Consider the following 21,723-nt stretch of genomic DNA (forward strand, 5'->3'; position numbering starts at 1 on the left):
AGTCTGTGGTGAGGCAGGCAAATGCAATGTTAGCATTCATTTCAAGAGGAATAGAATATAAAAAACAAGGATGTAATGCTTTATAAAGCACTGATGAAGCCTTAGGTGAAGTGTTGTGAGCAGTTTTGGGCTCCCTAACTTGGAAAGGTGGTGCTGACACTGGAGAGGTTCAACAAAAGTTCATGAAAAGTATTCCAGGATTGAAGGGCTTGACATATGAGGAGCTCTTGTGGGCCTGCATTCATTTGAATTCAGAAGAATGAGAGGTGACCTCATCAAAATCTATCAAATTGTTTAAGGCCTTCATAGAGTAGATGTGGAAAGGATGTTTCCTAAGATGGGAGAGTTTAGGACCAGAAGACAGCCTCAGAATAAAGGGACATCCTTTTAGAATGGTGAAGAGGGGGAATTTCTTTAGACAGAGAGTGGTGAATCTGTGGAATTTGTTGCCACAGGTGGCAGTAGACACTAAGTCTTTACATATATTTAAGGAAGAGGTTGACAGATTGTTGACTGGTCATGGCATGAAGGAGTACAGGGAGAAGGCAGGAGATTGAGGCTGAGAGGAAAAATGGATCAGCCACGATGAAATGGTAGAGCAGACTTGACAAGCCAAATGTTTTAATTCTGCTCATATATCTTATGGTCTGAAAATCATCATCATCATCATCCGGTGCCATGCCCAGTTTGAGCTTTGACTGCCATGGCCCACACACTCCTGTTTCGGGTCAAGTGGATCAATTCATTGGTATTCATTTCCAGTTCTCTGGCTGCTGTCTCCATCATCATTTGTCTTTGCCTCCTCTTGCTTTCTTCCCTTCAATCTTTCCCATAATTACCATGCATTCTAACTCCTCTTTCTTAATTACAAGTCCAATGAAGTCATGTTGCCTTTTCATGATCTCATACGTTATTTCTCTTTTTGTGTTTGCTCTGTTCATGACATTCTCATTAGATATTCGTTTTGTCCATGATATTCTTTGCATCCTCCTCAAAAACCACATCTCTGCTGTTTCAATTTGTTTCCTCATGTTACTATTGTCCAACATAACTGGATAAACATAACATATTAGTGCTCTGAGGCGGGTTGTCATGCCTAGTTTAGTGTTGGTCAGTATACTCTTCATTCTCCTAAAGATGTATTTTGCCATCCCTATTCTTCTTTTGATGTCCATGTCGCACCTGCCATCTGATGTCACCCAGCTTCCTAAATAGCAAAAGTTCTGTACTTGTTTTATGTCTTCCACATTCACTCTCAGCCTGCAGATAGGATTCTCCTTTTTGGATATCACCATACATTCTGTCTTTTTGCAGTTGATGGATAGACCCATTTTTGCACTTCCTTCAACAACTGTATCAATTAAGTTTTGTAGTTCTTCCTCCGTACTTGCAATTAACACAGTCATCTGCATATCTGAAATTATTGATGTTTTCACCACCAACTTTGATTCCCAAGATGTCTCTTAATTTTTTGTAATATTGTTTTACTGTACGCATTAAACAAATCAGGGGAGAAAACACACCCTTGTCTAACACCTTTCTCGATTTTCGTAAACTGACTCACTCTCCATCTATTCTTACAGCGGCAGTTTGTTCCCAGTACAGATTTCTGATTAGGTGGAGGTCTTTTGAATTTAGATCTAGAATTCCCTGTAATATTTCAAATAACTTATTGTGCTTCACTTTATCAAATGTTTTTGTGTAGTCAATAAAACAAACAAATCTTTTTGTACTTGAATAGCTCATTCTGATAGTATCTTTAACATCACTATCACATTTCTTGTGCCTTTGTCTTTCACAAAACCACATTGTTCTTTACCTATTTCAGCTTGCATCTTACTTTTAGCTCTTATCAAAAATCTTTGAAGATTATGGAATTGAAAAACTTACTAATTTAATCAATGACATTGATGAGACTGGAATAATACCAGAAGAGATGAAAAAAATCAGTATTTATTACTCACTAAGAAACCTGGAGCATGTGAATTACATAGGACCACAAGTTTACTGAGTCATATCACTAAGATACTTCTAAGAATTTTGATGATGAGCTAAAAGTAAGACGCAAGCTGAAATAGGTAAAGAACAATGTGGTTTTGTGAAAGACAAAGGTCTTATAATACAATGCAGAATAGATCCTTCTGACCCTTTTGAGACATGCCACTCCAGCAACCTAATCACAGGACAATTTACAATGTCCAATTACCCTACCTGGTACATCTCTGGACTGTGGAGGAAACCAGATCTCCCAGGGAAAACCCATGCAATCCATGGGGACAACATATAGTCTCCTTAAAGAAGATACTGTAATTGAACTCCAAACTCTGATGCCTCGAGTTGTAATAGTTTTGTGCTATCTGTTATGCTACCGTGGTGCCCGTATACCCAGCTCTTCCGTCATATTTTTGGTTTCCACACTTAATACTTCTGTCCAGGCCTACTTGTGTAATTACACCTCTGAAAAGTGTTTTTGGGACTTCTGCTACAATGTGAAGGTATATTCTTGGCAAGCCGTTGTTGATACAGGGTGCAACAATTTGGGAAAAGGCCAAACAGGGTCACTCTATTCTTGGTTGTAAAAAAATTCTAAAACATGTTCTAAGAAAAAGTTAGGGTACAATCAGATGAGGGCCTCCAGACCAACTATATGGCCAACCAATTCGACATCCAGATCTTTTTCCAGAATTAGACCATGAGACGTAGGAGTAGAATTAGGTCATACAGCCCATATAGTCTGCTTCACCATTCCCACTTAACCAGAATTGGCTGACTTCATAATTAATTAGGCTTGGCTTTGAATAATCCTGTTTGCTGATAAATTTTAACAAGAGAACTTAGTCCAAGACTCAGCATCTCTTTTTTTTATAATATGCAGTTTCTCTTTGTTTGGGTTTGCAGCTTTGGTAAAAACAATTGGCCAAATCATGCTCGACTTCTTGCTACCCGGATATGCCACTCTTGCAAATCTCCCCACACACATACTAAACTGCTGCAGGTGCCTGGGTCAAATTGTTCTGGGCTTTCTGATCTACAAAGTCAAGTGGGGGGGGGGGGGGTGGAGTTAGTGAGTGTGAGATGCAAGTCATCAGTAGTGACCAGCTTATTGCTGGTGCGCTGCCCTCAGAATGTCTTGAAAGGCTTTGAGAAGACGAGGAGTGGAATACTGTATCCTGTCAAAGACTGTATGGGAGCTTTGATATATGAAGATATTGAAAACTATCAAAAATGCTTTAAATTATATATATTAAAAATAATGTGTTGAACCACCATTAAAATACAAACAAAACAACACAAATGTAAAAGTGATATGAACAAAGAATAAGTAACTGAATTTCAACTTTTTCCTTGGTTGATCGTCCCCATAATGGATTGTTAGTCTATGCTAGGTTGGCTAGTATAGGATTGCAGGGTCAAACCTTCAAAGTATTAGCAAGTAGCCAAGTCTGTGCCACTTAAGTTCTGTGAAAGATTTTTATATTATTATTTACTTTTTAAACTTCTGAGTATTGCAAGCAAATTCAGTATTTCTTGCTAATCCCTAACCACTCTTGAGAAGCAATGGCATAATCTCTCACAACCCAGCTCCAATGTATAAGTACAACTAGAACTAGCTCGGCTTGTTAAGTACTGGAAAATTTATAACTTGTTATGTCATGCCTCTGGTTAGACAGAATGTTAAACCTGTCAAACAGCTGTGAGGGTTTTCCAAATAAAGAAACATCCAAAAACACTTAAAAGGTATTCAAACATATGAAAACTAAAAAAAATTTAAATACACTCAAACTTTTAAAAATCTCAATGGACTATTACCTCATAACAGTTCTGCTCCATCAAAATTAATGCAGTTCTTTTTACATCCCTAACCTGTACAGGTTGTAAAAATTCCTCACCCTACATGGTGCAGAATTGGATACAGGTGGGAAAACAACCATTAGCTCAATACAACTTTGGAATATTTTTATTTGCGTCAAAATGAAATAAAAACAGAAAATGCTGGAAACATGTTAGCCAGCATCTCTGGAAAAGAAACATAGACCATAGAAATTTACAGCACTTTACAGGGCTTTCGGCCCACAATGTTGAGCCGATCATGTAACCTACTCTAGAGACTGCCTAGAATTTCCCTTGCGCATAGCCCTCTATTTTTCTAAGCTCCATGTATCTATCTAAGAGGCTCTTAAAAGACCCTATTCTATCCACTTTCACCAGTGATGCTGGCAGTGCATTCCACACACCCACCACTCTCTGTGTGAAAAACATACCCCTGACATCACCTCGGTACCTATTTCCAAGCACCTTAAAACTATGCCTCCTCGTGTTAGTCATTTCAGGCCTGGGAAAAAGCCTCTGGATATCCACACAATCAAAGCCCCTCATCATCACAGTTAACTTTGCAGATCAGAGCCCTTCACCAGAGCAAAATGAAGTTGCTGTCACATACCAGTTGATATCAATTAACTCAAGGTCGGGGTTCTCCACCCTTTTTATGCCATGGACCAAAACCATTATGGAAGGGGTCCATGGATCCCAGTTTGGGAACCTCTGCTTTAGGTGGTCACATCTATAATGGAGCTACAGGTATTGGAACCTGATCTGAGACATCATGTCCAGAGCAGCAGCAAAGCCTTAGTGGGATTACACATGACAATGAGAAAGCTGTCCCTTATAAGTAGAAATGGTTATTATCTCAGTATAGACAGGGCTACTGAAATAATACAACATCTTGTATATAAAAATGGCCTTGTTTGAAGGATGAGGTATTCATGCTCTTGTACCATGACAGCAATATGCTTCCAGCACCTAGGGGCTACTTGTTTTTATTCGAATTGGTGGGTCCCCACCAGACAGCAACCAATCAGTGCATCCATGCCAAGATGCTGTATTCCTTAACTGGTCCCAGGGTTAAAAGGAATTGTCCTCCATATCATCTAAGATATCTTCAATTGACCTCCCAACCTGCAGTGGCAGGTACAATCACAGAGATTATAAATTATATAGACAGGTATAAAGATAGAATCAAAATAGACTCGTAATCTGGAGCAACTAACAGCTCAGCTCAGTTTAAGGAACGGATTCTTCCCTTCTGCTATCAGATGTCTAAACAGTCCACCATGAACACTCATTATTCTTGCTCTCTTTTATATATAGTGTATATAATTGTAATTTATGGTTTATTTTACATATTGCACTGTAATGCTGTCACAAAATAACAAATTTCACAACATATCAGTGAAAATAAACCAGATTTCTGATTCTGATTTGCATCTATGGGAGGGAGTGGAAGACAATGTTGATGTTTCATGTCAAAACCCTGCATCAAGGACTAAGAATGGAGAGGGGAGATGACCAGTATAAAGTGGAGAGGGCAGTGCTGAGACAGGGGCCAGAGGTCAATGGAGGACTTAATAGGGTTGGGGAGGAGTGGAAGTGGGTATCTGGATAGGAAAGATTTAGCAGAATATTGGCCAAATGCAGAAAAATGGGATTAACTTAGATGGACATCAGTTGGCATGAACAAGATGGGCATGTAGAACTCTTCATGCTGTGGGACTCTATGTCTCTCTAATACACTTCTTAGTGAATTCACTACATTGCAACAATTATTTTGAGTCCTCTCATAAATACACTGAATCAATCAATCCAGCTTTCCTGCAGTACTACAATAATGGGTAGTATTAGCATAATCAGGACATCTCAGCCCGAAATGTCGACTGTACTTCTTCCCATAGATGCTGCCTGGCCTGCTGCATTCCACCAGTATTTTGTGTGTGTTGCTTGAATTTCCAGCATCTGCAGATTTCCTCGTGTTTGCGTTTTTAAAAACACCTAGGTGGTATTGGTTTCCTTTGTAAAGCAAAGTCATTATAACCAAAGCTACTCCTTTAAATTGAAATAGGCCATTCTATCTCAAATGACCACACGATACAAATCCTCCCACAGTCTGCCCTGTTTTAACCTCATCGATTTGGAGCTACACATTTCTGCATTCTTCTTTACTGCTCCTCTTTTCATTCATCCTCTGAATGAGCAGCCTATTTTATTGAAAAATACAAAAAAAAAGATAGTCGAATTTAGTTTTTTCAGACAGGTAAAGCCGTTACCTACTAAAAGCAGGCATACTTAAAAAAGAATAGCTTTGCCTATGTAGTGACATCATCTTGGTCAGATGCCAGCCGCACATCAAGAAGATGCTAAGAAGCACCCAGACGAACACTCGTTTCCCAGCCTATTTGATAAACCAGCATTTGAAAATAAAACAATTGCAGACTCTGGAAATATGAATTGAAGGCAGAAGATGCTGCAAATACTCAGCAGATCAGGCCACAACTATGTAAAGGAAAACAAAGCTAACATTTCAGGTTAAAGATTCTTCCTCAAAATTTTTTAAGGAGACAGAAGAAGCTTGTCCTCTAGCATTTTTGCTGGCCCTTTCTCCTGCAGCCAAAGAAGGTGCAACACTTCTCCTTTCATCACCTCCCTCACCACCATCCAGGTATTAAATTTTGTAAAAATATCAGATGGAAGTCTGACACTTTAACTCTTTGTGATCTCGCAGCATGTAGGGTGTGTGTATAGGTTAAACACTGTAGGTTTGTTAAATGTTTGCTCACAGCGACTGGATTCTTGCACTGTAGGTTTGTTAAATGTTTGCTAATAGCAGCTGGATTGTTTCTTGGCTACAAGGCACCAGTGGCATCAGAACGATAGACCAAATAGTTTGGCTGTCTCCATGTCTCGCTATGCTTGTGGATTGAACCCATATTTATTGAGAAACCTTTCCTCAGTTCTTGGGACTACACCTAGATCATGATCATTAGTGCCTCGGACAGGCCCAGGGTGATTTCACAAATTAGAATTCAAGTTCCCCTGACAACAGTGATAATCAAGTCCTCCAATGACAGCAACAATCAAGTGGAGACTAAAAATCGTGAGCCCTGAAATCTTTGTAATTTACTGTGCATTATTTGTGCTTTCTGTTTTCTGATAATAAATTAGGCTTAAGTTGCTTTGCTGTGCTTGTATGCTTATTACCACATTTCGTGAACACTCGAATTGGTGTGAGTTTTTAGGGTCTGATCGACTCAGCCCATTACAGTGGGCCACTCCTCCAATCTTGTCTATTGCATTCCATGTTCTTGATATGGAATCTACATTGGTGAGGGCAAGCTTTGACTAGGCAACCATCTACATCCTTTCTGCTACTGCCATCTTGAACATTTGTCTTTTCCAATCTTTTTATTAAATTTCAAATTAATAAACAACAATATTGATAATGGTACATAGAGATCAGGATTACACTAATAACATTTAACATAGAAAAATATATATTTCAAGTAACAAATGGAGTTTAACTTCCTAATCTCTTAGTAATTAACCATGAAAAAGATATTTATAAGGGAAAAAAACCCTAAACTAAGAAAACTAAACTAAAAAAAAACAAAGATTGGGCTGCCATATTTCATCGGTTAAAATTATAATTTGTCATTGACCACTCTCCTGTACAAGAACAAAAAAAAAAAATTACTAAGAAAAAGGATTGAGAAAGGGTCATATTTGAACTTTTAGTTGCAGGTCACATCAACTCCCTTCCCATTTCCACACTGATCTATCTTTCTGTCCTTGGCCTTTCCCACTGCCATAGTGAGACCAAACTCAATCTCAAAGAAGAACATATCATTTCCCACTTATCAGAATCAGGTTTATTATCACTGACATGTAACGTGAAATTTGTTAACTTAGCAGCAGCAGTTCAATGCAATACATAATCTAGCAGAGAGAGAAAATAAATAATAAATAAACAAGTAAATCAATTATGTATATTGAATAGATTTTTAAAAATGTGTAAAAACAGAAATAATGTATATTAACAAAAAGTGAGGTAGTGTCCACCCCTTCAATGTCCATTTAGGAATTGGATGGCATAGAGAAAGAAGCTGTTCCTGAATCGCTGAGTGTGTGCCTTTGGGCTTCCGTATCTCCTACCTGATGGTAACAGTGAGAATAAGGCATGCCCCAGGTGCTGGAGGTCCTTAATAATGGACGTTGTCTTTCTGAGACACCACTCCCTAAAGATGTCCTGGGTACTTTGTAGGCTAGTTCCCAAGATGGAGCTGACTAGATTTATACCCTTCTGCAGCTTCTTTCGGTCCTTTGCGGTAGCCCCTCCATACCAGACGGTGATGCAGCCTGTTAGGATGCTTATATTCATATTCCCACAGCCCCATAGTACAAACCACTGAATTTTCTAATTTCAGGTTACGTACATTCCCTCATTTCCTTTCTCATTCCCACCAATTAACCAAGATCCTCTACTCCTTTGTTCAACCTTCCCATTTCCATTTGCTCATCAACAACACAGCTATCCACCTGGATTTCATTTCCCTTTCCTATCCCTCCTATTCCTCATCCATCTGGTTCTATTTTCCTATAATCCCTTCCTTATACCATGCCACCTATCACATTCCAGTATCTAACTTCCCCCCCTACAGACGCTGCATGTCCCACTGAGTTTCTCAGTTTTTTGTACTCCACATTCCAGCGTCTTGGTTCTTTTGAAAATCAGGGCTAATTTACAATATCCAGTTAACTGCCAGGATATCTTTGGGACATGTCAACTAACTAGAAAACCCACCAAAAATCCACATAGTCATAGACATGAAGTGAAAATTCCACATTGTCAGAACTCAAGGTCATGGCTGAAACTAGGTCGCTCGAATTGTGAAGAAGCGGCATTGACTGTGTTAGAACTGACCATTTCCGCTGTAACTCATCCACTTTCGACAGTAATTCAGTTTTTATCTGTATATTAGCATAACCTGATATGTGCATATCCTACAGCTTTGTATTTTTATGCTCCTTTTTTATATTCTCACTGTCCAATAGGACTAATTTCATAGTTCTTGTTCATTTACTATCTTTCTAACTCCACCCTATGAACCCATGAACCAGATAACTCTTCTATATAATTCCACTTATTGCTGGTCTCATTCAATCAGACGTATTGCTTTCAGGCTATTTATCCTTTGTCACCTTCTCCACAGCTTAAAACTAACTTGCTTTCTCTCTTTTTCATCTCAGATGAAAAATCTTGAGAACACACACAAAATGCTGGAGGAACTCAGCAACCTAAGCAGCATCTATGGAAAAGAGTAAATGGTCCGTACAAGAGTAAACTCTTGTCCTCACCTACCACCCCAGTAGCTTCTGCATCCAGCATATAATTTTCCCAAACTTTTGCCAACTCCAACGGGATCCCACCATCAAGCACATCTTTCCCTCCTCCCACCCCACTTTCCGCTTTCCACAGGGATCACTCCCTATGAGACTCCTTTGTCCATTCACCCCTCCCAGCTGATCTCCCTCCTGGTACATATCCTTGCAAGCAGATCAAGTGCCATACCTGCCCCTGCACCTCCTCCCTCACTATCATTCAGGGCCCAAACAGTCCTTCCAAATGAGGCAACACTTCACCTGTGAATCTCCTGGGACCATCTACTGTATCCAGTGCTCCAAATGTAGCTTGCTGTATATCCATGAGACCCAACATAATTCAGAGACTATTTCACTGAGCACCTACTCTCAGTTCACCAGAAAAAGTGGGATCTCTTGGTGACCACCCATTTTAATTTTATTTCCCATTCGATTCCGACATGTTAGTCAATAGCCCCCTCTACAGCTCTGGTGAGGCTACAATTAGGTTGGAGGAGCAACACCTTATATTTCGTCTGGGTAGCCTCCAACCTGTTGGACTGAACATTGATTTCTTGAACTTTTGGTAATGCCCCCCCTTCACCATTCTCCATTCCCATTCTCCTCTTGCACCTTATCTCCGTACCTGCCCATCACCTCCCTTGGGTGTTCCTCCCCCTTCTCTTTCCTCCATTGTCTTCTACCCTCTCCTGTCAGATTCCCCCTTTTCCAGCCTCTTTCACCTATCAGCTTCCCAGCTCTTTACTTCATGGATGAAGTAAACCTACTGCCTTGTACTTCTTCCTCTCCTAACCCTTTCCATCTTACTCTGACTTCTCATCCTTTTGTGCAGTCTTGATGAAGGGTCTCAGCCCAAAATGTTAACTATTTACTGTACTCTTTTCAATAGATGCTGCCCGGCTTGCAGAGTTCCTCCAGCATTTTGTGTGTGTTGCTTGGGTTTCCAGCATCTGCAGATTTTTTTCATCTCTGAGGAATCTTAAACCTGATTGTTAATTCTGTATCCCTTTCCACAGATGCAGCCTAACATCCCTAGTATTAAAAGAATTTTCTGTTTCTATAGCATCTACATTTTGAAAAAAGATTTTTCCGCACCCTTGGTTTTCTTTCCTTGCTTCTTGTGGTGACTTTTGATCCTTGGGACTTCTTGCACATCAGCTGCAATATGAAACCCCAAAGACATGTATTAAAATTCCAGTGACCCAACCCGAAGAGGACAAATGCAATTAACAGTTGCAAGTGTCATGTGATCAAATAGCATGCATCCAGAATTCAAATCATCAAACACTCAGGAATGTCTGTATCCAGAGTTAGCAAACTAATAAGGGTGGATGGGGATGTGTTGTCTATTATAAATACCATCCAAAATACAGTTGGGAAGCAAAATCTATTTCTGCGCAACAGATGTTATGTAAAAAGGCCGAGTCTCTGGTACATAGCCTATTCCAGCAATTGAACCGACGTTAACCTTGTGGAGAAAATAATAGCATTGAGCCAAAGGACATGACTGTCTGTTCATAACACTGACATCATAACTAAATCACAATAAAAGGGATAACTCATGTTTATATAATGCCACTAACTTAGCAGAGATAGTTTAAATCAAGCGGCACTTGTATTAGTGTATTTTAAAAGAGCTTCGTTTCTTAATGATTGAGCTTCCCTTGCTTTTAAGAAGAAGGACATTCTCTTTTGATCGCATCGATCCGGAATCCTCACCCTTCTGTCAGTCCGTGAGGTCAGCGAGCGCTCTCGGCGCTGGGACCAGTCGCCATAGCAACGCGCAGACCGGGCGGCGCTGTCGTCGTGCGAATGATGTAAGCGCCGATTGCGTGTGACGTCACCGTGGCGAGCGGCAGCGCGCTGAATGAGTTTGAATTAGCGGCTTTCACGTTCGCGAGAGTCCGAGCGTCGGATCCGGTCGGTTAGAAAAGGAAGAGGGAGGAGGGCGACAGATATCTTGAGGCGCGGCGGGTGAGTTATTTCCTCCCACCTCTTTGTTATCCCGTGTACTAATTTAGTTTATAAGATTTTTTTAAACAAATGCGAAAATATTATTTACTTAGTCGAAGCTGATTGCGCCTACTTGTCGCTGGCGTACATTGGTGATGGATTTAAAGTATTTTTTATGAAGGGCTGGTTTGTCCAGCGCTGGGTGCATTCGTCTGGCTTGGCAATAAATGACGCTTTTTGTGTGTGTTTGTACTTGTTCAGTCCGCACACTCTGTTGCTTTTGAAATTACTTTAATTGTACACCTTCTTACGATATTTTAAAAAATCCTCCATAAGAAAATTCGTTTACTTTTTAAAAAAAATTTATTCATGATGGAGAATATGATGGAGATCATGTCACAAGAAGGCTTGAAGCTTGAACCTTCCCTAACCCCAGAGGTTAGGTTTAGCACCCAGCGGCATTTGCGACAAAGCATTCTCGCGGCTTCTTTCCTCGTATTTTTCCCCTTTTCTCGATTCCATTTGGGTTATCTGTCAAATGGTAGGCCTGGTATTTTAAAGACGGACGGGCCCGTCTGCAAACTAGTGTCCCGCCCTGCCTGTCCCCTCCGGCGCCGGTTCATTGGCCACCAGCCATCGTCTGTGCACGTGGTCGTCTCGCATCTATTGGTTAATCACGGTGTCAATCGCAGCTTGTCTCGCCTCTGCCGTCCGCGTCGTCATGTAGGAGAGGAAGTAGCTGCAATGTAGCAGAGAAGCAAGGTTGTTAAGTAGCACTGAATATATAGCACATGGCTATCATGGCGCTGGCTTCGATATTGCTTACTTTGGGGGAGTTCTTTGTGTGCTTACACAGAGTTTGTTGTTCCCTTTCTCTCTGCTGTTCAATTTCCACGCGAATCCGAATTCCCACCTGAAGACAATGAACCAGCAGTCATTGTCCATGTGTCCCGGGATATGCGGCTAACGCCTATTTGTGCACTCGTCTCGATCTCCCCATATTTCAATTTAAATATCAGCATTTATCCAGTCTTATCCAGCATTTATCCAGCCGGAAAGCATGACAAACGCATTTAATTGACTTTTTAAAGTTGAAACGAAAGTGCATTTCACTCAGATTTTTAATCTGTGCAATATTATTGAAGGGCGCAGATTGATTAATAGTAGAAATTAGGCTAGATGTATGAAAGATGCAACAAAATTTTTATTTGTGTTGCAATGTGGATCTAAAAATAAAATGAAAACAGATTCAAGTACTTCATAAAGATGTTTAATCAAAAATAATTTGTTCTCGAGATTTAAAAATTAATCTGACCATTACACTTTGAAATGTATTTTTGTGCTTCTGGCATTTACTTAAAATGATTTACACTGCAAGTAAAATACTGTTCTTAAAAAATAGTTCTAAATAGAATAAACAGTGTTGTTCCTGGAACAGGAACAACACTGTTGTATGGAACAGGAACAACATAATATGAAGCTCCAAGTCCTAGAATAATTATACCAATATTCTGGGCATGGTATATTGGTATAATTATTTTAGGACTTGGAGTTCTACATTTCAATCCTTGTAAAATTTGTTTTATTTTCATATTCTCTGTCTATCAATGAAGCACATCTAATTCTGGATTTTTTTCTAATTAAGTCAAGCTCTTCAGAGGATGACTGGTAATGTCATGCAGTCTCCATCTGAATCATTTCTGGCGCTCATTCCTTCCCTTTTCTCTTGACTAGAGTAGATTTTAACCTCATACTCAACACCAGCTTCCTCATTTAGTATCTCATTCCTCTGCGACTGAACAAATCTTTCTCTTCTTTCACATGCAGCTGTTGCACCCTTGTTCGCTCTAACATTCAATCGACCTGCATTGTCCCATGCAAATTCAGAAGCTCAACTTCTATCTTTTCAACTCCCTTGCTGTCTGGATTCAAGGTAGAAGCGAGATTTTATATTTTATTCAGTTTGTATTTTGTATTGTAGTTGTCACAGAAGCTAGTTTCCTTTTCCATTAGAGAGAATGAAGCCAGATTTGGAGATCATGCTTGCACCTTTGTTAAATATGGAGGTGTATTACCAAGTTGTCAGTTGTCAGTCATTCAACTGTGCTGCTGCTTTTTTGCTAATACCCTCTTACACTGTTCCTGAGTAATCTGTGTCAGCATAAAGGACATCACCTCTTATTTCTTATAGGTTTTTAGTCATGTTCTGGATTTGACAGGTTGGGCTGAAGAGCTTGTTCATTAATTAAATTCAATTAATTTTAGATAATTCTGCTCCTTAAAGCCACCATTTTGCTTTCTTGCTTATTCTCAACATCCCCATTTGTCATTGTTTTATTCCTGTGTGCAGTCTTTTTTTTAAAAAAAAATCAGATGCTGGAACTCTGAAATAGAAACAAAATGTTGGGAAGTCAGAGCAGGTCAGGTAGCCAGTATATAAAGAGAAATAAAAAAGATGTCTGATCAATGATACTTAATCAGAACTGGATAAGTGAGAAATCAAGAGTTTTAAATTGCAGAGAGGAGTGAGGTGGAGAGAACTATTGGAATGTCTTTCATAGGCTGGAGAGCAAGATTGTCCAGATGGTAGGCTTGCTTTTTAGTCCTTCAACCAGTAACAAATGAAAGTAAGTTGCCCTTCTGCAGAAGTGTAAGTAAAAGAAAATTAAGGCAGCAGGGTGAGCAAGAGAGGATGAGGGATATAAAGCATGAGTATAGGAAAACTAAAATTGCTAGAATTCCTGAAATAAAGAATGGTGGCAAAGCTCAGTAGATCAGCATCTATGAAAGAGAGAAAAACTGAATTAGTTACTACTTATTAGTCTTGCATCAGAGCTGGCCAGATCAGATATAAGTCAAAAAGACTGGTTAACTTGTTGAGTTCCAAGTAGTAAAGCCACTTCCTTGCAGTTCCATACACACCTGATTGGAATTTGTATATTCTGCCTGTGATGTGTTTCTTAAAGGTGCTCATTTTTTTTCTTCACACATCCCAGAGGCATTTTATGTTGGTAGATGTTAATTGCCTATTACAAATCTGCCCCTGTTATAGGGGTTCACAACCTGGGCTCCATGGACCCATCAATTAATGGTAGAGGTCATGGCATTAAAAAAAGGCTGAGAGCCCCTGTCCTAGTGCATAGATGACTAGTAGAATCGGGGTGGGGGGAACCGCTAGAATGTATGAAGACATACAATTTATATTGGATTAGAGTAAATGATTGTAGTTGTCATAGGTCCAGTGGGGTGCAGGGTGCTGTTCCTCAGTTATGTTGGAATTCATTGGTATCCTATGGTATTAAGAGGTCATAATGACAGGAGGGTAGAGAATTAAATTGGCAGGTGACTGGGAGGTCGAAGTCACTCATGCACAATAAGCAGAACTGTTCTACAGAGTGTTCCCAATCTGTGTTTGGTTTCTCCATTTTGGAGGAAATTGTAACTTGAGCACCAGATCTAACTTGAAGTGCAAGTGAATTGCTGTTGGGGTTTCTAGATGATGGGAAAGAATAAGGTAAAAGGGAATCAATCAGAGTTAAATGAAAAGCAGAGCAGTAGGTGGAGGTGAAAGAGCAACCTTGGAAGTTGTAGACTGAATAGCCCGTTTAGAATGATGGGGGGGGGGGGGGAGAGTTGAAGTAGTTGAGGATGATCTGTTGAATCTGGTGGGTGGAAGATGAGAACAAAGGAGACAATGTTTTGCTCTACGTGGGAGGAGGTTGGTGTGTGAGCAGAACAGTGGTTGGGGGGGATGCCACTTTCAACAAGCCAACATCCAATCCAAGCACACAGACTCCAAAAACTGAAGTCCTCCCGCCCTGTTTCCCGTAAGAGATCCATTTTGTTCTCAGTCTTTCTGATGTTCCTGTTGTGATGACTGAACTTTCTGGGTTGTCTTTTTCTTTAACCATGGCTTTCCCTCTGCAGTAGGGCGTTCAGTTGTGCCTCCTCTTATTTCTCACATTTCTACTCTTAACCTGTCTGCACGACATAATAGCAACCTTTGATTTCACCTTCCAGCTGACCAGTTTCAGTATTCAACTTGTGCTCTTGTGTAAAATCTACCACCTTCAATGAGATTCCAACTCCGAATACCTCATTAATCTTTCTGCATTCCAAAAGGACTGTTTTCCCCTGTGAATCCTTGATTTGTACTTTTTTTCCACCAAACACCCCTTTCCTCATGGTACTTTCCTACTAAACCACAGGAGAATGTAAGACTTGCCCATTTGTGTGTCTTCTGTTTTCACAATCCAGGAACCCAGGCTGTACTCTTGTTCATTAATTAAATACATTGCTACTGGATTTTGCCACAGACTTATCAGTCATTAACAACATTCTTTAAAACTTCTTTTCCTTTGTTCTATTATTAATATTTTGTTTCACAGCAGTCCTGTATGAATTTTGAAATTATCTCTTTCCTGGTGATTTCCTAGATTTTAGTTTTTTTAAAACTATTTTCATTTTGAGGCATAGCTATGAGCAAACAGTCTAATTTTGATTATTTTTTTTTTAATTGGTGATTACCTACACCCATTCTAGGCTTCTATGTTAAATTCTCTGTTTCATTGGATATAATGACATTAATCGTTTTCTTTTCGTATTCTGTTATTTTATCATTTCTGACTTGCTAACCCTGTCAGTTGGAATGGGATCATAAAAATTCTAGAGGATATAAAAACATTAACATCTTCAGAATTTCATGTTAGTATCTGAGTCATAAAGCATGGAAATTGATCATTTCATTGTATCAACACTAACCATACATATTACTGTAATTTTTGCATTTAAAAGTCCATACATATTAATTCCATGTTCTAGCATTTGGTTTGTCGCCTTCTGTTCAAGTGCTCTTATTTAGAAAGATAATTTCCTAAATAATTATGGATAGGTATTCCAAATCCAAGCTTTGGAACTTTTTTAAGATCACAAGACAGGACCAAATTAGACCATTAAGCCCATCAAGTCTCTTCCATCATGACAGATTTATTTTCCCTCTCAACCTCATTCCCCAGTCTTCTGCCTGTAACCTTTGATGTCCTTGCTAATTAAGAACCTATCAACTTGTGCTTTAAATATATCCAATGACTTGGCCTCCACAATCATCTGTGAAAAAGAATTTTGCAGATTCACCACCCTCTGGCTAAAGAAATTGCTCTTGATCTCTATAGAATGTAATGACAATTGTACCTTCTGTTCAAAAATGTCCAGAGTTTTAGCTACTCATTCCTGAACTCCATAGTTCAAACCTTGGGTTCTACAGTCATCAAACCCCAAAGATGTCTCTATTATAGATTTTGTACAAGGTCATGGTGGAGAAATTGGATAAGGGATTCCTTTGGTCTTGAACCTCTTCAACACTTCAGTGTGCCTCAGCATTCAGTGTCATTGGTCTGCACGTTAGTGCTCATGTCTTGCTTTCTATGCTATAAATTATTTATTGCGAATAGAACTCTACTACAGTTTTACTATTACATTTTCCTTCATATTCTCAAAATGTGCTCTGTTCTGAAAATGCTTAAAACAAAATCCAGTTTGGTGATCTATTGAAATTTATGGTTGCTGGAAATAATTCAATGCTATCATCTTACTGGGTGAACTGGTGTTTTGTATAATGTATTCCAGCAGGACAATAGCTATAAGGACTTTGTAGAATTATGAAATGATGTAACATTTAAACTGGGGCCATCTTTATCTTTATACCTGTGCACAAAGAATGTGTTAGCAGTTAATTATTGCTGGTAATGCTAGATGAAGAGTTTCATGCAAAGTTTCAGAGTGATTCGAGTTTTACATTTTTAACTCCTGTCAGTTGGAGTAAAGTATATAATTGCAGTATTTTTGAAACTGGCAGACTATGGTTGAATTCACCTGACTTTTTTCCATCTCGCTTAAATGCTGCAGACTTTTAAAATGCTAGTTTGATTTTTTTTGTGCTCAATTGCACACATTATTCTTCTGTGACATTGCAGTATAGGCAATGTGTGAAAGTATATTTGTGATTTAGTAAACATTTCATTCAGGATTGGTTTTAAAAAGACAATCATTGGTTTATTCACTCAGCTTTATTTCCTCAAAATTTAAAGAAGGTTTAGTTTTTCATATTAAGTTGCCCAAATAGCAATGTATAGTACATCAGCAAACACCATGTGAAAAATGCAACCTTTTCTTGCCAGGTGTCTTAATTTAACTGTTAGTCCTTTCTTTCTACCTCTTTCCAGCTACATCTGCCACATTTCACTGTATTTTGCTAATGCAAGTTTTCATTTTCTTGGTTTTCTTTTATCATGGAAGTCTGGAGAGATTTAAGGCTCATGTTCCAGCCTGTATTCCTTTGCCCCCCCCCCACCCCTGGTCATGGCCAAACCAATTCCTGTCTGATGCCACTTGTTTTTTGCCTGGCTGCACTGGTTCTAAAATCAAACAAAAGCACTTTAATTGGATCAAAAAAAAAGTATTGCTGGAAATCCTAAACGAGAGTGGAAAGCTTGCAAAACATTCAGCAGATCCTGAACTCTTCCCAAATAATAATTGTTGCAAGTTGTGCCTACCTGGCCATGGGATGTATGGAACATTCTTCTGTTTCAGCCCAATTCCTAACAGTTTCCAGTTCACTGACTCGATCATTATTGCTTCCTGCTTTTGTTGAATTCCATGTTCCATCAACTTAGCTGCTGAATTTTTTCTCTTGCTTTTCCTTTCATTTCTCGACTTTGCTGTCATGGAATGGGGAATACAGTATTGGAAAAAGTAGGATGGGGGCAGTTGCTTAAATGTAAGTTATTATTTATACACATTTAAGATGTATGTAGTATGGTATTTTAAAGCAGTCAGCTGGTGACAACACTGAGTTGTTTGTAAATTAAATATTCAAGAAAAAATTACTTGAGAGTGACATAGTACTGGTGTTGGAAACCAGACCACTTTGGGCTTGGGGAGACACAAAGAACTGAGAACTGTGCAGTTAATAAAGCATCTGTGGTGTAAATTGAGGGGGAGGAATGGAGATTAAAAAGATGTGGTGTTAATGGGGAAACTTTCATTGTAATAAAAGTTATGGGTCTGGAGAAAATGCTCCAAATTTTAAAATTTCTGGATAGATTTTGTTTTTCTTTATTGATGCGGCAGTACAATGGATACAGTGCAGATTAGCATCAGTAGGGGCTTTGACAAGGCTGCATATATGGGACTGACAAAAAAAGGGTAGAGCTAATTGAATACAAAGCAAGTTGGTAAATTGGATCCAAGTACTAGAATAGAGTCTGAGAGATACAGCATGGAAACGGGCCCTTTGGCCCATCTGGTCCAATGCCAGTCAGCGTACCTTTCTGAGTTGGTTTAATTTGACCCATATCCATTTTACACTTTTCCTCTCCGTGTACCTGTCCAATGTCTTTTTACCATTGTAACTGCTGCCTCTACCATTCCATATGGCAGCTCATTGTCCTCTTTCTGGAAAAGCTTGCCTCTATAATCCTATTTAAATCTTCCCCTTCTTGCCTTGTAGTTTTAGACTTGCCCATGAAAATAGTCCCAGCCTATCTTGTCTCTCCTATAACTCAAGCCCTCTAATCCAGATAGCTTCCTTTTAAATCTTTTTATGCATCTTCTAGCTGAATTGCATCAATCCTACAGAATGCTAACTAGATGTGCTCTCCATTTTCTAGGTGTGGTCTTGCCTTATACATAGGGTGATAATGGAGGGGTTTTTGTGTGATTGGTAGTCTGAACAACGAACAGTGTACCACAGCCTACATCCACATTACGCCAGATAAATCCGTAACTGAAGCTTTTTCTCTTCGTTTTTACCCTCCGTCCACCTAAAACGGCGTTTTCGTCCCCTGAAACCAGAGCTTTTCAGAAACGCTTTCTAGACTGGGTGTTTTTGAAAACTCTGCTCGGGCAGATCAGTGTGGACGGGGTAACCGGCAACTTTAGAAAACGCTGTCAGACGGCAGCGCGCTATTTCATTGTTTTCTTGAATGTAACCTAACAATTTCAGAACAGACGGCAACAAGACTGAAGCCAAAAAAGTTAGAAATGTACTTACCAAATACTTTGACCCATAACTTACTGAATAAATAAGTATACTATACTCACTTTGCCCTGTTTTCTGTCCTTGCTCATATGAAGGTGGTTTACCTATTTATGCAAGTACTTCTCTGACAATAGATGCGTAACAGCCTAATGTAACATTGTATGGAAATACAAGATAACGCTGATGCAGACATGTTTTATACATTTAACAAGGTGCTTTATTAATGCAACAGAGTTAGTCAGTTTTTTCAATGTTTGTCATCAACCAGGTCAATCTGTGAACTCCCTGTCGGTTGCCTCTGTACACTCCAGTATTTGTTTTTTTTAGTTTTAAGTTCTCTTGTGCGAGAGCCAACAGCTGTCTGTCGTTTTAAGTTTTTCTAGTCTGTAACTACACAAATGCGCACTTTTACGGCGAGATTCGACGCCAAACATGTCGTTTGTTTTCAGTATGCGCATGCGCAGGAGGAGGAGATTCACTGAAATCTCCTTTTCAATGTGGATAGAGATATTTTCAAAAATGCGTAGTGTGGATGCCTGTCATTTTTACATGAAACTGGTGTTTTCAAAATTATCCGGTCTAGTGTGGATGTAGCCTCAGTGCTGGATGTGATTCTTGTTCTTTGTTATGCGTTCAACAATATGGATAGTAATGTAGGTGTAAATGTCGTGAAAATTGGTGTATGTAGTGAGGAAGATGGTTACAAGCAAATTTTGATCAATTGGTAAGAAGGACAGAGCAATAAGAAAGAATCTGACCTTGAGAAATTTGCAGTGGTACTTTTAGAAGGACCGAGAAAGGGTAAAACAGAATGAGGTGTTGGAGGTATTGATAACAGTAGTCTCAGTGTACAAGTGTGAGGATCCCTGAACGTGGCAGTACAGGGAGATGAGATGAAGAAGGCATACAGGATAAAGTTAAATCACAAACACGAGAAAATCTTCAGAATCTGGAAAACCAAGCAACACACACACAAAAAGCTCAAGGAACCCGGGCAGCATCTATGGGGAAAAAAGTACAGTCAATGTTTTGGGCCAAGACCCTTCGGCAGGACTGATAACATTGATATGATAACATAGTATAACATTGCCCTTTTGACATGCCTTTTCTATTTCCCATTACATCTGTAGTCCACATCCCAGCTACTGTTTGAAGACCTGTGTATAACTGCCATCAGGGTCCCTTTACCCTTGCAGTTTCTTAACTCAACGCACAAGAATTCAACATCTTCTGATCCTATGTCACATCCTCATGATTTGATGCCATTATTTACCTGCAGAGTCACACCACCTCCTCTGCCTACCATGTGTAACCTTGGATATTCAGATTCCAAGTACAACCATCCTTCAGCCACGATTCAGTGATGGCCACAACATCATGCCCAACAATCTGCAATAGTGCAATAAGATTGTCCACCTTATTTCTTATACTCTGTGCATTGAGATATAACACTTTGAGTACCATATTTGCTACCTTCTTTGATTCTGCATCCCTAATGCACTGATACCCTGCTGGCCACAATTTTGTCCTATCATTTGCCTGCCCTTCCTGACAGGCTGACTACACGCTATCCTTGTGTTGTTTTTTTCCCGTCCATTCTGTCACATCCTGAGTCCCTTCACTCTAGTTCCCATTCCCCTGCCAAATTGGTTTAAACCCTCCCCAACAGCTCTGACAAATCTATCCAGTCTCCGTGGTATTCCACCGGGGGGGGGGGGGGGGGGAACAGTATCCAAAATGGTATACTCAATATTGAGGGGAAAGAACCACGGGTGCTCTGACTTCCAGAACGTGTTAACGTTCCTTAATGACTCATCCAATAGATATCCATTGTGATGACCTTCTTCAAGAGGTTAGTGATCTCAGCTCCTGCCTGAGGAGCGACTTGCATCCATTCTAATTTGTCTACCATCACAACAGGTCAACAGCAGATGCTATTTTGGCTCTTAACTCAATCCTGGAACATCTGGACAGCAAAAATGCATACATCAGGATGCTCTTCATTAACTGAAGCTTGGCATTCAATACTATAGTTCCCTCAAAACTAATCAATAAGCACCAAGTCCTGGGTTTCAGTACCTGTTTATGCAACTGGATTTTTGCTTCCCTTACTTGTAGACCCCAGTTTGGATTACCAACAACATCTCCTTCACAGTCTCCCTCAGGATAGGTGCACCACAGGACTGTATTTGGGCCCCCTGCTCTACTCCCTTTATATTTATGACTGTGAGGCTGACCATAGCTCCAGTGCCATATTTGTTAGCCGATGACACCACTGTCATTGTCCGAATCAAAGGTAGTGATGTACCAGCATATGGGAGGGAGATTGAAAATCTGGCTGGGTGCTGCCACAACAACAACCTCTCACTCAATGTCAACAAGACCAAGAAGATGATTGTTGGCTTCAGGAGGAGGAAACCAGAGGTCCATGAATCAGTCCTCATCGGGGGATCAGAGGTGGAGAAGTTCCTCAGTGTTAATCATTTTGAAGGAGCTACCCTGGATTCAGCAGAATATTCCCT

The 21,723-nt window shown here is 39.7% G+C and overlaps 1 protein-coding gene across 3 annotated transcripts in view; it reads left to right on the plus strand.

Annotated features, from left to right (window-relative positions):
- The first annotated feature begins 11,034 nt into the window (after positions 1-11,034).
- LOC132399858 (microtubule-associated protein RP/EB family member 1-like) overlaps positions 11,035-21,723 on the plus strand; it is a 30,575-nt gene continuing 19,886 nt past the window's right edge. For 2 of the 3 annotated variants that reach the window (XM_059980698.1, XM_059980700.1), the window contains exon 1: positions 11,035-11,184. The gene's annotated coding sequence lies outside the window, so the exon portion shown is untranslated. Of the gene's footprint in view, positions 11,185-12,990; positions 13,097-21,723 lie in introns of all 3 variants that reach the window. The other variant, XM_059980699.1, reaches the window with a different exon arrangement.

The sequence above is a fragment of the Hypanus sabinus genome, chromosome 9 (assembly GCF_030144855.1).
Source record: "Hypanus sabinus isolate sHypSab1 chromosome 9, sHypSab1.hap1, whole genome shotgun sequence".
NCBI classification, from domain to species: domain Eukaryota; kingdom Metazoa; phylum Chordata; class Chondrichthyes; order Myliobatiformes; family Dasyatidae; genus Hypanus; species Hypanus sabinus.